The sequence below is a fragment of the Eupeodes corollae genome, chromosome 1, assembly GCF_945859685.1.
Source record: "Eupeodes corollae chromosome 1, idEupCoro1.1, whole genome shotgun sequence".
In the NCBI taxonomy this organism is placed as follows: domain Eukaryota; kingdom Metazoa; phylum Arthropoda; class Insecta; order Diptera; family Syrphidae; genus Eupeodes; species Eupeodes corollae.
The window spans coordinates 15,486,959-15,500,701 of NC_079147.1; positions in this window are offsets into that span (position 1 = coordinate 15,486,959).

The following is a 13,743-nucleotide window of genomic DNA, read 5'->3' on the forward strand; positions in this document are numbered from 1 at the left end:
AACGAATCTGCATTTAATGTTTTGTGTGAAAAGGTTAATTGTCAAATTGGAAAAGTTATAAGTTATATTTCTTTACAATACAAAATACAAATGGCGTTGGACTTGTAGCTTGCCTGAGGAGTGATTTTGGTTGGCAATAATACTTTTCTTAGTTTTTGCACAATCAACATAAGGTAGAAGTTTCTAAGTTAATGGCGAAACAGTGGGACACCAGTATTTATTTTATGAATTTCGGACTTGAAACCATCTAATACAACTTGTATTGAACGGTTAGAAAGGTAATTTCTAATCCAACGAATAAGAGATTCATTAATACCAAAAGCACCATTTTCGATTAGACAGCTTGGTACCAAACTTTATCAAATGCTTTTGAAATATCAAGTGCAATAATCTTACTTTCTCCAAAACAATGACTTAAAATGTTGTTCCAAAACAGACTTATTCCAATAACAATACATAAAACCATCTACTTTCCCACTTCAAATGCTGTGAAAGCACCCCACACAAAGTATGAGTATATATGAGTATAGTGAAAAAGTTCTTTGGAGCCAAGGCTGAATTCATTTTGCAACAACTTAGAAAAAGGAAGGTAATAGTTAATAATCACGAAAAGATTGCAATTGTTTTTCCCCAAACATTTGACTCCAATTATTTAAGGTTTAATATGTAGGGTGATAAAGTTTAACCAAGTGTAAAGCCTAAGCTAAAAAATGTAGGAATACCATTCGTTTTTTATCGTCCCTTTAAACAATAAAATAACTTAACTCTTTTTTTTTTAAATAAATAAGTGGCACATATAGTCAATTCGAAAGTACAATTTTTTGTTTAAAATTTTTGTGGAATTTGTTTAGATTTATTTTTATAAAATTTTCTATCAATATATCTCGTTTCGTTAAGACACACCCTTGATAATGTATTTAAATAATTAAAAATAAACTAGTTGGCACAACAGTGGTATAGAACAAATGCCTAGTGACTTACAGCTTTTAAAAATTTGTGTGTGAGAGTCGTTTTAGAGTTGGAGGGAACTTACAATTTGTATGTCAATTCCGAACGTCTAATTTGAGAAAGCGCTTTTTATGGCAAGGACTACTCTAGGAGTATTTATCAACTTAACGGAGGAGGCAGTACCTGCGATCAAAATCATTAAGACAGGAATTGAAGCCAGGACTCTAGCATGACCGTCTACGCTATTATCATAATGTCACGGGTACTACTTTCCATTATTTCCATATATTTAACCAATACTTAAATATTATTTATATCTTAACAATACAAATTTAGTTAAAGTGGTATTATTTCGTTAAAAATCATTACTGGTATAACCTTAGGGTTTTTATACTAATGACACGTGCCGTTTTGCAATAAGAAATAAGTTGCTAATGATTGAAATCTGTGGCGCTTTATTGAAAAAATGTGTTCTAGTTTTTTGAAAAGCACTTTAAATAACGTAATATATTATATTATTTATAGTTAAGCAACCTTGAAGCTTTATAGAGGGAAAAAAATGTTCATTGAATTCGTTAGACATATTTTCTGTTCTCAGTTATTTATGATGTTGCCCTTAAGAATCTGTAATTTAACTTGAATTTCAAACACATTCGAATCATCAAAAATCTTTCTATGTCCCACAATTTTTGTAAAATTGAATTTAAGTGATTTTTCGATTTACATTTACCCTAAACACTCCCCAAATAATCATATTTGATCATCAACAAGACCACCCAGAGCCTAAAATATAAGACATATTCATAAATTATTACATTTATGTACTTCCAAATTAATTCTAAACCCAAAGGTATCAATTGTTGTTCGCTGTCTTGTCCTGTCAACTATTTTAAAAAGATAAATTCGCTAACACGAAATTATCCCATTAGGTTTAATTGTTTATTAAGAGTAGCCCATTCGCAATAATGTCTAATGTAATGCACGCCCAGCGGAACTGCGCCAAAAACATGTCCAATCAATTTTAGTCATATTCACGCTGAATACTTTCTTGGCAATTCTCCCACCGACTTATGGTTTATGCTCTAAGATTCAGTCTTCTAGCCTGATGTATGCAATGTACAAGTGCTTAGAAATGCACCTCACTGAAAAAAAGCCACAAGGTGCATCCTACTTTGAAAAGATAATAATAATAATTTTCTAGCATCATAATTTAATTATTATGAATAATTCAAACTTCTTAAGCGATTGCCACAATTTATTTTTACATCTGAGACAGCAGTGCAGTGCAGTACAATGCAATGCAGTGCAGTGCGTTTATTATGCATTTGAATATCTCATAGAGATAGAGCGCACACAGGCTCAGGCACACCTTTTAAGGATACATTCACCTTTTGCCAGCACTGCCAAAACACATCATACCGTCGTCCGTCTTCTATCGTCCACCGCCCGTCGTCGCCGGTAACGTAAATAATAATAATAATAAGACAAACAAGACGTTTTTGACGGTTTAAAAATACACATAAGTGCATGCAATTTGTTAGTCATATTTTTGAATAGTAGGCATGTTTGTATTCGGCAATGTTTTCTATTTTTATGTTTTGGATATCGCACTAAAAAATCTTGCTTCTTGACTTCTGATGTATTTTGATGCTTCTTCTAAATGCTTAATGTGAGATTCGAGATAGATTTGCGAAATTCCGCCCAACAAATACTTGGGTCGTGATTTCATTCAAAATCTGCTTCTATCTGACCATAAATGAACGTAAATCAGCACACGAAGGAAGTCATCGGTGTGGTTATAAAAATATCCGTCTATAAGTAAACTCGGATACAAACGAGAAGCGAGATTTCTATGTGATGATAATTTTTTGAAAATATATTTTTAGAAATATTGAAATTTTTGAAAAAGAAAAAAAACATTCTCCACTTGCGCTGATGGTTGACTTTAGAATTGAGAATCTCCATCGAAGCCATTTCAGGCTACCGAGACGCGATGAGGTGGTGTAATGGTTTTTGGTGCGCATGTTGGGTTCTTTGGATTCTTTGTATTGGAAATCAAAGAATTTCTCCCACACCTTAGCATCAGCGATCGTCGAGAATGCCTAAGTTCTGTCTTTTTTAAAAAGTATCTGACAGATACACCGCCGCGTATCTATTGATTTTAGGTTGATATTTTTAGAACTTTGGAATGTATTGTTCGGTGGAATTATGTTTTTTCTTTCGAAACTTAATTTTGATATTCCATATGGGCTTTGATGGTGTTTAAAAAGTGTAGGGGTAGTAAACGACGACGTATCCCCCACTCTTCTGTCTATTTTTTTTTGTTTGATTTTTCAAAACTTTCGTTGACTTCGGGACTGTTTTAAAGTTCATCTTCCCATTTGATTGTCGATCGTTGGTCTGAAATCATCTGTATTGCTTCTAATAATTTAGCTTAACTTGAATTTATTTTTGTATTATTTTGAATTTTAATTAAAAGACAAATATTTTAATTAAGATTAAATAACTTATTGCATTCTTGAGATCAAAATATCGCAAAATCTTATAATTGTCAACATTCTCATTAAACGAATTTTTGACACCTGTTGTTGCATTTATTTCAAAATAAAAAAGAAAACAAACTGACAAATTTCTTTAACTTGCCCCAAATATTTGCCTTGAGTTCTTTTGACGGTTCCTTGATGTTTCTTCAAGCGAGATATATTTTCTATTTGTTTAAGGCTGTGTGTTTTGTTGGTGTTGCATATATACCTAAATTTTCGGTGTTATATTTAATCTGACCATAAAAAGCTTGGTGTGTTTTTCGAATTGTGGTTCTGTAGTTTGAATATCACGTCGGCGTCGTATTCAGAATTCAAAAATACCAAAAAAAGAGAAGGAAACAACATTAATAAACAAAATACAAATTTAGTACAAACAAGAAACTCTGCATTCTTTTCTAGGAGTATTTTTAAAATATGACGAAAGTTTTATGATTTTGTGTTGCGAATTAATAAATTATAAAAGTGCTTAATTTAAAATGATCAAATATCAATACGAATTTTAAAAGAGAAACATTCTGAAATAAAGTCAATAAATACATAATATTAACTCTTAATCGAAACTAGGTCAGAAAATAAGATATTCGTCTAAAAATAACTTAAAATTATAATATTCACAGAAACTCATTAAAAATATTGATGCTCTTCATACTATAAATAAACTAATAGAATTATTTGTGTAGTTGCAAATAATTTTAGAAGTTTTAACATTCCTAATTAACCCTCAAAAAATTGATTTGACGTCACAAAAAGTGTTATACATAATCGGTTTAAGTTTCAATATTTTTTTGAGATTAAGTGTTTATTTTTTTAAGCATTTTTGAATTCGAATAGCATCTGTGTATCAGATTAAATTTGGACTACTAAATCACAATATCTTTAGTATTTTATCTTAGCCTTCAAAAATATAATAAGGCGTTGATATTAAATAAAGCTTAAACATTAAAAGATGTCTTTCAATAAGTTGTTTTACGTTTTTCAAAGACGTCAACATATTTTGTTCGCTTTTTGTGCTGTGAATAAAGAGATTATTACTAACTTTTTTATATTGAACAATTTTTAGTTAATTTTGTATTGTTTTGACATTATTTAACTCTCTTCAACCGCCACAATTTACGGGATGTGGTCCAACTATTGGAAGTGTTCGAAAATAGACCACCATAGACAAAACAAAACATACGACATCATTAGAAATAATTAATTTACAATTTATTTGAACATCTGATGGCAATTTAAATTTTAATAGTAATAAATTATTACGTATACACCACAGTACCACAGTTTATATGGATGATGGATTTATTTTTAAATAGTGTAGTTTATTTTTTTCATTGAAAAAAGCACATTTTTTTGAAAAAAATTGAAACTTGATCGAGAAATTGACTTTGAAATACATTTTAAAAAACTATTTTAATTAAAAAAGAACAATGATCTCTTGATTTCAAGTACTTATTTTATTTGTTTCACTTTTTCAAAGAATATTTTTAGTAGTAGTTATTATACATTAAAATTAAAATTAAATTTCAAAATTGGCGATGTCAAAGGGTTTTCCTTTGAAATGTATTAACCTTAATACAGCCAACTTCTTTATAACGAACATTCAAGGGAATACAAAATTGCTTCGTCTTAAAGATGTCTTATAAAAACTTCGTTAAATAGAAAATTGCTACAAGTGTTCTTTTAAAATTTCAAAAAAAGTAAAAAAGAATTATTTTAAAGAAAGCAATACATTTTTATTTTAAATTAAAAACATGTCAATTTTGAATTACAAATAAACAGTTTAGGTTTTTATTTTATTATAAAAATCTTCCGATTAAGAAAGGTGAAGTTTTGCATCAGCTGAGCTTTCATCTCTTGTTTCAAAAAAACTTGGAAAATTATCAAATGTAGTTCTCATTTAACTATCGTTGGATTTTATTACGAATAAATTAGATTTCAGCATTATCATCAAATAAAAGCCATTCCTCAGTTGTTTCGTCTGAAAGAAGTCCATGTTAGAATCATTTGGAAATCCTGCAACGTAATCATCATATGTAATAATATGATTATCATCACTTGTAAAACTATATTAAAGTTGATATTATTCTCGATTATTAACGATCTCTAATGGAATCGAGTCTTCATCTAGTATTCATTTTAAAGAACTTAATTCGTCTGTTATACTTATTTAGGGGAGAGGGACCAAAATGGACTGTTTTATAGTGAAGTTCGTTATAGAGAACTTCGATTGCGCATTCATACATCGAAAGTTAAGATTCTAGGGGACTTTTTTTGAATATTTTTGAAATTTCTAAAAAAAATCAAATTAGATTAAGAATCTACTAAGAAAAGCGAATTTTAAAGTTGGAACAAATTATAAATTTTGTGTGATGAGGCGGCATTCTTTAAATCAAGTTAAATACACCTTTTTCACCTTTTTTTTTTGTGTACAACCATAACAAATAGTTTTTATGAGAAATGGAACAAAATATATGTTTTCGTTTTTAAACTTGTGAACTTAGATTTTTGTTCTTATAATTTAAAAATTGTATGCAAAAATATTTTGAAAATCATTATTAACAGGTGACTGGTGTTTGCCTTACAATTTAGACTCGTCTCAATATTGAGTCAGTTATTCGTACCTTTTTCGCTGGTACCTCATCTTAATGTTGTAGGTCTAATCGTTTTGGTTAAAATGCGGTAAAAAGGACTTAACAAGCAATTCATTTTTGCTATATGGGAACTTAAGGCGACCAACCTCACGCTGATTCAAATTAACATAAAAGCCAAAGACCACTTTTCAGAGAAATTTGGGCCAAGTGCCTGTCAAATTAGTTTGGTATCAAATGAAAGCTGATGTCAGCAAAAAAAAACTTCTATTTGATAAGTTTGTACATCTTTTTTTACTCTTTTCACGTTTATTATAATTTAGGCTAATCATTGGAACAAAAACAAAAATATACATAAGTCGCCACTGATTATTAAAAATATCAGTATGTAAAAAGAAACTGAAATAATTTTTCCAGCAGAGTCTGAGCTTTTTATATGAACATATTCTTGGTATACGAGTACAATCTATCAATATTGTTCCATTTTTAAGATATTTCATTTGGTATCGTTATCGTTTTAATGCATTCTATTAATCGAAAGTTATGAGCTGATATGGTAGAAAAACTATAATTTTCTTGATTTTAACTACTTCAACTTCGAGCTCAAATATCTTGAAATATCTTTTATAGATTTTTAAAATATTAACAACGTGTGTTAACCAATACATCAACTTTCACTTGGTAACAATATCATGAGGTACGCAATGTACCCAAAAATAGGCATTGTCCATTTTGCGAATTTTTACTTGTGACACTTTTTGTTGCTTTCTTTTTCTTATGAAGAAATCCTATGGAAAAAATTTGATGTTTAAAAATAAATATCCACGAAAATAATTATCAACTCTAATTGATTCAGTAAATTAAAAAGATACAAATATTTTTAGATCTTCTATATTTGTTAATTTTTTATTTGGAACAATATTCTTAATTACGACTTACGTGTAAATATATCAAATAAAAAAATATTTAAAAGAAGGCAATGAATAAAACATTAAAATACATACATACATAATATACATAATATATTAATTATATTATATTACGATAATTAATTATATTATATTACGATAACTCAGGTCTATATCCCCCCATTAAGATAGGAGCGGCAATTTAGTTTTTGAGAAAACTAAAAATAACCACAACTACTATTTTAATTTAATTAATGTTTGTGTTGTGGTCATATTTTGATAGTAATAATGGTAGGCGGGATTTTAGCTGTATGCAACAGTGGAGTGTGTATGGCGGACATGCAGCCCCTGCAACCAGTGCCGGATAAATACGGGACTAATGGGACTGCAGCCCCGTGCCCCACGGAAACGAGGGCCCCATCCCATTACAAAATTTAAACCGTAAAAACGCGATATTCAAACTGTACCATCTAATAAACTCCAAAAATAAAACCAAAAATTAGTTGGCCCCACAAAATTCAAACTCGAAAGCTAATTTCCACGAGTCCGTTTTTAGTTTAACAAGCGAAAAATAGCGAAATGAATTTTGCCGCAGAAATATTGAATCGTATTTTTCGACACAACGTACTTAAAGTTGAATTTTCCTAAACCCTCCGGTATGCAAAATTCAACTTTCCGCGAATTACGTGTATCTAAAAATTAATGTTCGACTTAAAGGTGTTCGAATTGAAATATTTTACTACTATTTTTTTGTTTAAAGAGGCACTAAAAAGCAATATATTTGTTTTAATAAAACATCGACACTCATTGAATCTAGTTGGCAAATGTAGCGTGAATGATAATATTCATTCCGCGAATTTTTTTAATTTGCGTACTATTTTTTTTAGATTTTATTTTTTATGAAAAAACAAACTGTGGGATTTTTATATAAAAATTACTGAATATTGAAAACAATATTTTCTGTGAAATAAAATAAGTTTGAAGCCAATATTTTTAATTTTTGAAAGTCTATTTGAGCCGAAAGTAAATTTTTACCAAGTTTTAGTATTGTTTTTTTTTTTTGAGTTTTATTTCTTGTAAAAAAACTATCAATTCGATTTTTTCTTAAATTTTACCAATTGTTGAAAACAATATTTCTTATAAGATAAAATTAGGTTGAAGCCAATATTTAAAATTTTTGAAGAGATATTTGAGTCGAAAATCAATTTTTAGCAACTTTTATACATTTTTTTTTTAGGTTTTTATTTTTTTTTTTAAATCTGTTCTAATGTTGAAAACAACATTTCTTATAAGAAAAAACTAGTTAGAAGCTATTATCTCAAAGTTTATAAAAGATATTTGAGTCGAAAATCATTTTTTACCAACTTTTGTTAATTTTTTATCGGTTTTTAATTTTTTGTAAAAAACTGTCAATTCGATTTTTTTCAACATTTTTTACTGAATGTTGACAACAAGATTTTTTGAAAGATAAAAGTAAGTTAAAGCCAATATTTCAAACTTTTAAAAAGATATTTAGTCGAAAATCAATTTTTACCAACTTTTATACATTTTTTTTTAGGTTTTTATTTTTTGTAAAAAAATCTGTCAATTCGATTTTTCTCAACATTTTTCAGAATTTTGAAAACATTATTTTTTATAAGATAAAATAAGCTTGATGCCTAAATTTCAAGTTTTTGAAAAGATATTTGGATCGATCTTCAATTTTTACGAACTTTTTTTTTTGATTTTTATTTTTTATAAAAAAAAACTTTCAATTCGATTTTTCTCAAAATTGTATCACATGCCAAAAACATTATTCTTCGTTGCGCAAAATTGTTTTGGAGATGAAATCGTATTTTAGTCGTATTTAGTTTTTTTGATTTATACAAAAAACCGTTAAATGGATTTTTTCAAAAAATATACTTCTTTGATATCACGTTACAATATATTATAAAAAATTTAATTCAAGTCTCTAGCGTTTTTGGTTCGTAAGATTTTTAGGGTTAACCAAAATTTTCACCTTTTTTTTAAACTGCCATGATAAAAAAACCACCCACGCAATTTTGTTGAGAGCCCTTTCTGCATCTTTCTGCCTTATTATCTGTATAATAAAATTTATTTGAAATCGATATCTCTTCTGGTTCTTGAGCTATGGAAGACGAAAAAAACGTCGCGAACGTACGTACACACGAACGCACAGACCTTGAAACGTCGAGAAATGTCAAAATTTTCAATTTGACAAATCGGACCCATTACAATAACTTTCTATGGGATGTTAAAAAGAGCCTGGGATGCGACCCACACTGATAACTTCTCATCCCGTCTGTCGATTTGTTTTGCTTAAAAGCTTGTAGTTTTTCGTGTTGTGTTAAGAAATTTCTATTTTTGTGACTGTTTGATGTTTGCAGATGACGTTAAATTGTTCAGTCAAATATCTTCAGATAGTGATTTTTTAAACTTTCAAAATGATATTGATTTATTTTTAAGTTGGTGCTCGTATAACCATCTCGAACTCAACACATCAAAATGTAAAATTTTTTAGTGCTTACAGAACCTTAACTCCGTTAACATTTAATTATAAATTTAAAATGGTATCACTCGCAAGGGTCAGTGCGGTGAAAGATCTTGTTGTCATCTTTGATTGCAAACTCACATTTTCTGCCCACATCGATTTTATTGTTTCGAAAGCTAATTCCATGTTAGGTTTCCTCAAACGAACTTCAAGCGTTTTTAAAGATGAGTATACTTTGAATGCAATTTTTGTTTCCGTAAGGAATTTGATATGGTCCGAAGGAATGCCTGCTTACTTTTCAAGATATGCGTTCATAAGTTTTAGATCAGCAGACAAGTTCAATGCGTTCTTTTTATTAAAGACATTTTAAGTAATTGTAAAAAATCCGTAGAACTACTTGTATGTTTGTATGTTTAATTTCTTAGTATGCTTCAGAAAGAAATCTAACAATTCGTAATGATCTGTTCTATGTTCCCATTCATCGTACAAATTATGGTTTAAATAATCCTGTAACTCGTTCGTTAGGCTCCCGGAAATTACGCCAGGATTTTTTTCATACGAATTTCTGGCTTTTTTTCCTAGGAAAAAATCACAAATTTTTCTGGTAAAATTTCGGAATTTCAGTCATTTTTTCCTAAAAATTTTCTGGCGTTTTTTCATTTACAGCTATGGAAAAAAGGAAAAAAAATAATTCATGTTTGGGAAAAAACTGTATTTTGTATGAATTGTTGTAATAAATAAACAGTTTTACTACACATTCTTTGTCTCTAGAAGAATTATTGTTTAGTTGCTTTCGCAGATGTAATATTATGTATTATATGTCAGGTCGTTGTGTTGTTGCCGCGTTCGCAACGCCATGGCCACGCGCGCCGGCTAGCCGAGCTGCGCCGCGTCGGCAACGCCATAGCCAAGCCGCGCCCGCCCCCTCCCCGCGGGTGCATGTCAGGGGCTGTTTTTTCCTGTTGTGATAAAATGTCTACAATATTGACCAAGTAGCGACTTTTAAAATGCAAAACATTTTTTGGCTTTTTTTCCAAATTGATATTAGGAAGTTAGGCCAGAATATATCAATTGGTTTTCTGGCCTAATTTCCATTTTGGTTTCTGTTTTTTTTTTCCATTTCTGTCTGGCACAATTTCCAATGTTTCTGGCTTATTTTCCACAAAAAATTCTGCTTCTTTTTCCAATTTGAAGCAGAAAACATTTTCTGGCGTTTTTTCCAAAAAAAAAATTCTGGCGTTATTTCCGGGAGCCGTTCGTTAACATTGTAAAACTCTATCTATAGTGAAGTCGACCTTTCTATGAATAGGGATTATTTCAAAAATATAGTTCAAAATATATTTCATTCTTGAGTTAAGGTAGGATAAGTAAATTTTAATTAATGTAAATACCAACTTTTTTGTTATCAGCAGATTGTTAAGTCAAATAAATTGATGAATAATAAATAAATACAAAAAGTTGTCAGTTGAATTATTCATATAATGAAATAGTTTAGTTTTGTTAAACAGATTTTTAGTCGAAAACAAATTTTTAGGAATCTTAGTAGCATTTCTTAAATTTTTTATTTCATATAAACAAATACAAATTAGATGAATGAGATTAATTTGAGAGATATTAAGAACCGATCATCAATTTTTACCAAATTTGCGTACTATTTTTTGAAGATTTATATTTTTATGAAAAAACGGACTGTTGGATTTTTATAAAAAAAATTACTGAATATCGAAAACAATATTTGCTGTGAAATAAAATTAGTTTGAAGCCAATATCTCAAAGTTTTGTAAAAAAAACTGTCAATTCGATTTTTACCAAACATTTTCCGAATGTTGAAAATAATATTTCTTATAAGTTAAAACTAGTTAGAAGCTATAATTATACATTTTTGAAAAGATATTTTAGTACTGTTTTTTTCAGGTTTTTATTTTTTTATTAAAAAAAACTTGCAATTTGATTTTTCTCAAAATTGTACCATGTGTTAAAAACGTTATTTTTCGTTGCAATGCAAATGATGAAATCATTTTTTATTCGTAAAATTCGAGGTGACAAACTTTTTACTTCAGTTTTTTTGATTTATAAAAAACCGTTTGTTGGATTGGATTTTTTTCCAAAATCATATTAATTTGGTATCACGTTACAATATACAATATCAAATTTAATTGTAAGTCTCTAGCGCTATTGGTTCGTGAGATATTTAAGTATAATCAAAATGTTCACCTGTTTTTGAACTTCTATGGTAAGAAACCACCCACGACAAAACAAACGTCGCGAACGTACGGACGTGCACCCACAGACAACTTTCTAAAAATCTTTTCTTTCGGCTCAGAGACCATAAAACTTCGAGAAATGTCAAAATTTTCAATTTGACAAATCGGAACCATTTCAAAGTTCCTTTGTTAAGTTCATTATAATACATATAAAAATAAATAAACAAATAAGTAAGCAAGCGTTATAAAAATAAATAATTGTACAAGTTAGTTAATTAGTTAATAGTTAAACAACTAATTAAAAAACAAATGCATAAATGTCTAACAAATAACTAAATAAGGAAATTAGGTGGAGCAACATTCTTTTGAAAACTAGGGCCTAGCAACTTTCAATTCTCAACCATTCCTATGTGCGAGTAATGCTGTCAGAGATGGAGTGGACCTGCAGTTTCAAGCCGGATCTGAACAAATTTTTGTTCTATTTTTTTTTCCTGTTGGCCAATGCGTGTAGATCAATCGTAGAGATGTACCATGGCAAATTAAGTAAGTTCGTTAGCACATTTAACTGAAATATTAGAGCCATATAACATAATGCTTTGAAAAACAATCCGAGTGGATGAAAAACTGTATTTGTCCAGCCTGTCCCTAAAAACGTCGAATCGTCCTCACCATCTAACTACCGTCCTATTGCAGATACATCAATTCTTTCCAAGGTCATGGAAACGCTGATCAATTTTCAGCTTAAGAAATATCTTGAAGAACGGAAGCTTCTTAATGACCGGCAGTATGGCTTTCGTTGCAATAGGTCCACTGGTGATCTCATGGTTTTTTCTGCGAACAGTGGAACAAATCTTTACATAGTCTTGGAGAACGAAAGATTATTTCACTCGATATTTCAAACGCATTTGATAGAATTGGGAATCAAGTTCTTTCAACGAAAATGTGTGCAGTTGGTATTGATGAATCACTTCTTTGTTGGGTTAGAAATTAACTTTCGGACCGTTCAATTCAAGTGGTATTGGACGGGTTCAAATCTGATATCCACAAAATAAACGTTAGTGTGCCCCAGGGCTCCGTCATGTCTCCGACGCTCTTCCTTATTTTTATAATGATCTTTTGTCTGAAACTTCTGACAAAAGAGCTGATGACAGTACACTCAGTTTTTTATATTCGTTTTTAGATTCTAAGTGTTTTTTTATCCCTTCTGATCTGGCTATAATTTATAAAGCCTATATTCGTCCAAAACTTGAGTACAATTCCCATATTTGGACAGGTGCCCTACTTCAGTCTCTTGGACAGAATTCGAAAGAGAGCTTTAAAAATGATAGGTGACCGCTGTCTAACTGAAACTTTTGCATCTCTCAAGCACCGCCGTATGGTTTCATGGCTCTAATTATTTAATCGCAATTTCCATAAGCAATGATCTAACGAAATAGCCAAGCCAGTTGCATTCAAATAATTCAATCGTAATACTCGTTCTTAGGAGTGTTCATCAGTCTACCCTTGAGCCCAATTTCGGTCGTACTGTAAAGTACAGTGATTCTTTTTTTAGTCGCACTACACGAATGTGGATTGCTTTACCACACTCAATATTTCCCAATTATTACAATGTGCAGGCATTCAAAATCAATGTGCATCGCTTTCCTATCCTTCCTTCCTAATTACTCGCACTGTGTATAATCATTATAACGGTATCATATCCCCTTAAGTGCGCGTACAATATAAAAAAACTTACTTTACTTACTTACTTACTTACTTTACTAAACTTATTTTCAATACTAAGTAACGATTTGCTATTAATAAATGGTTATTGAATTTTTATAGCCAAGTTGACGCCCAAAAGTGAGTGTTTTATTGAGATTTACTCCCAAATATTTAGCACTTGATATCCACTCTGTTGCAACGACATTAATTTAAAGGATATTGCTTGGTAAAAACAAATGTTCTGTTTATATAGTGAAAAAGACCGCTTGAGTCTTTCCATCATTTTTTTTTAATTTTCCAATTACTAATGTTAATATTAAAAGCAGAGTACAAGTAAGTTACAATGTTAGAATCAATTGA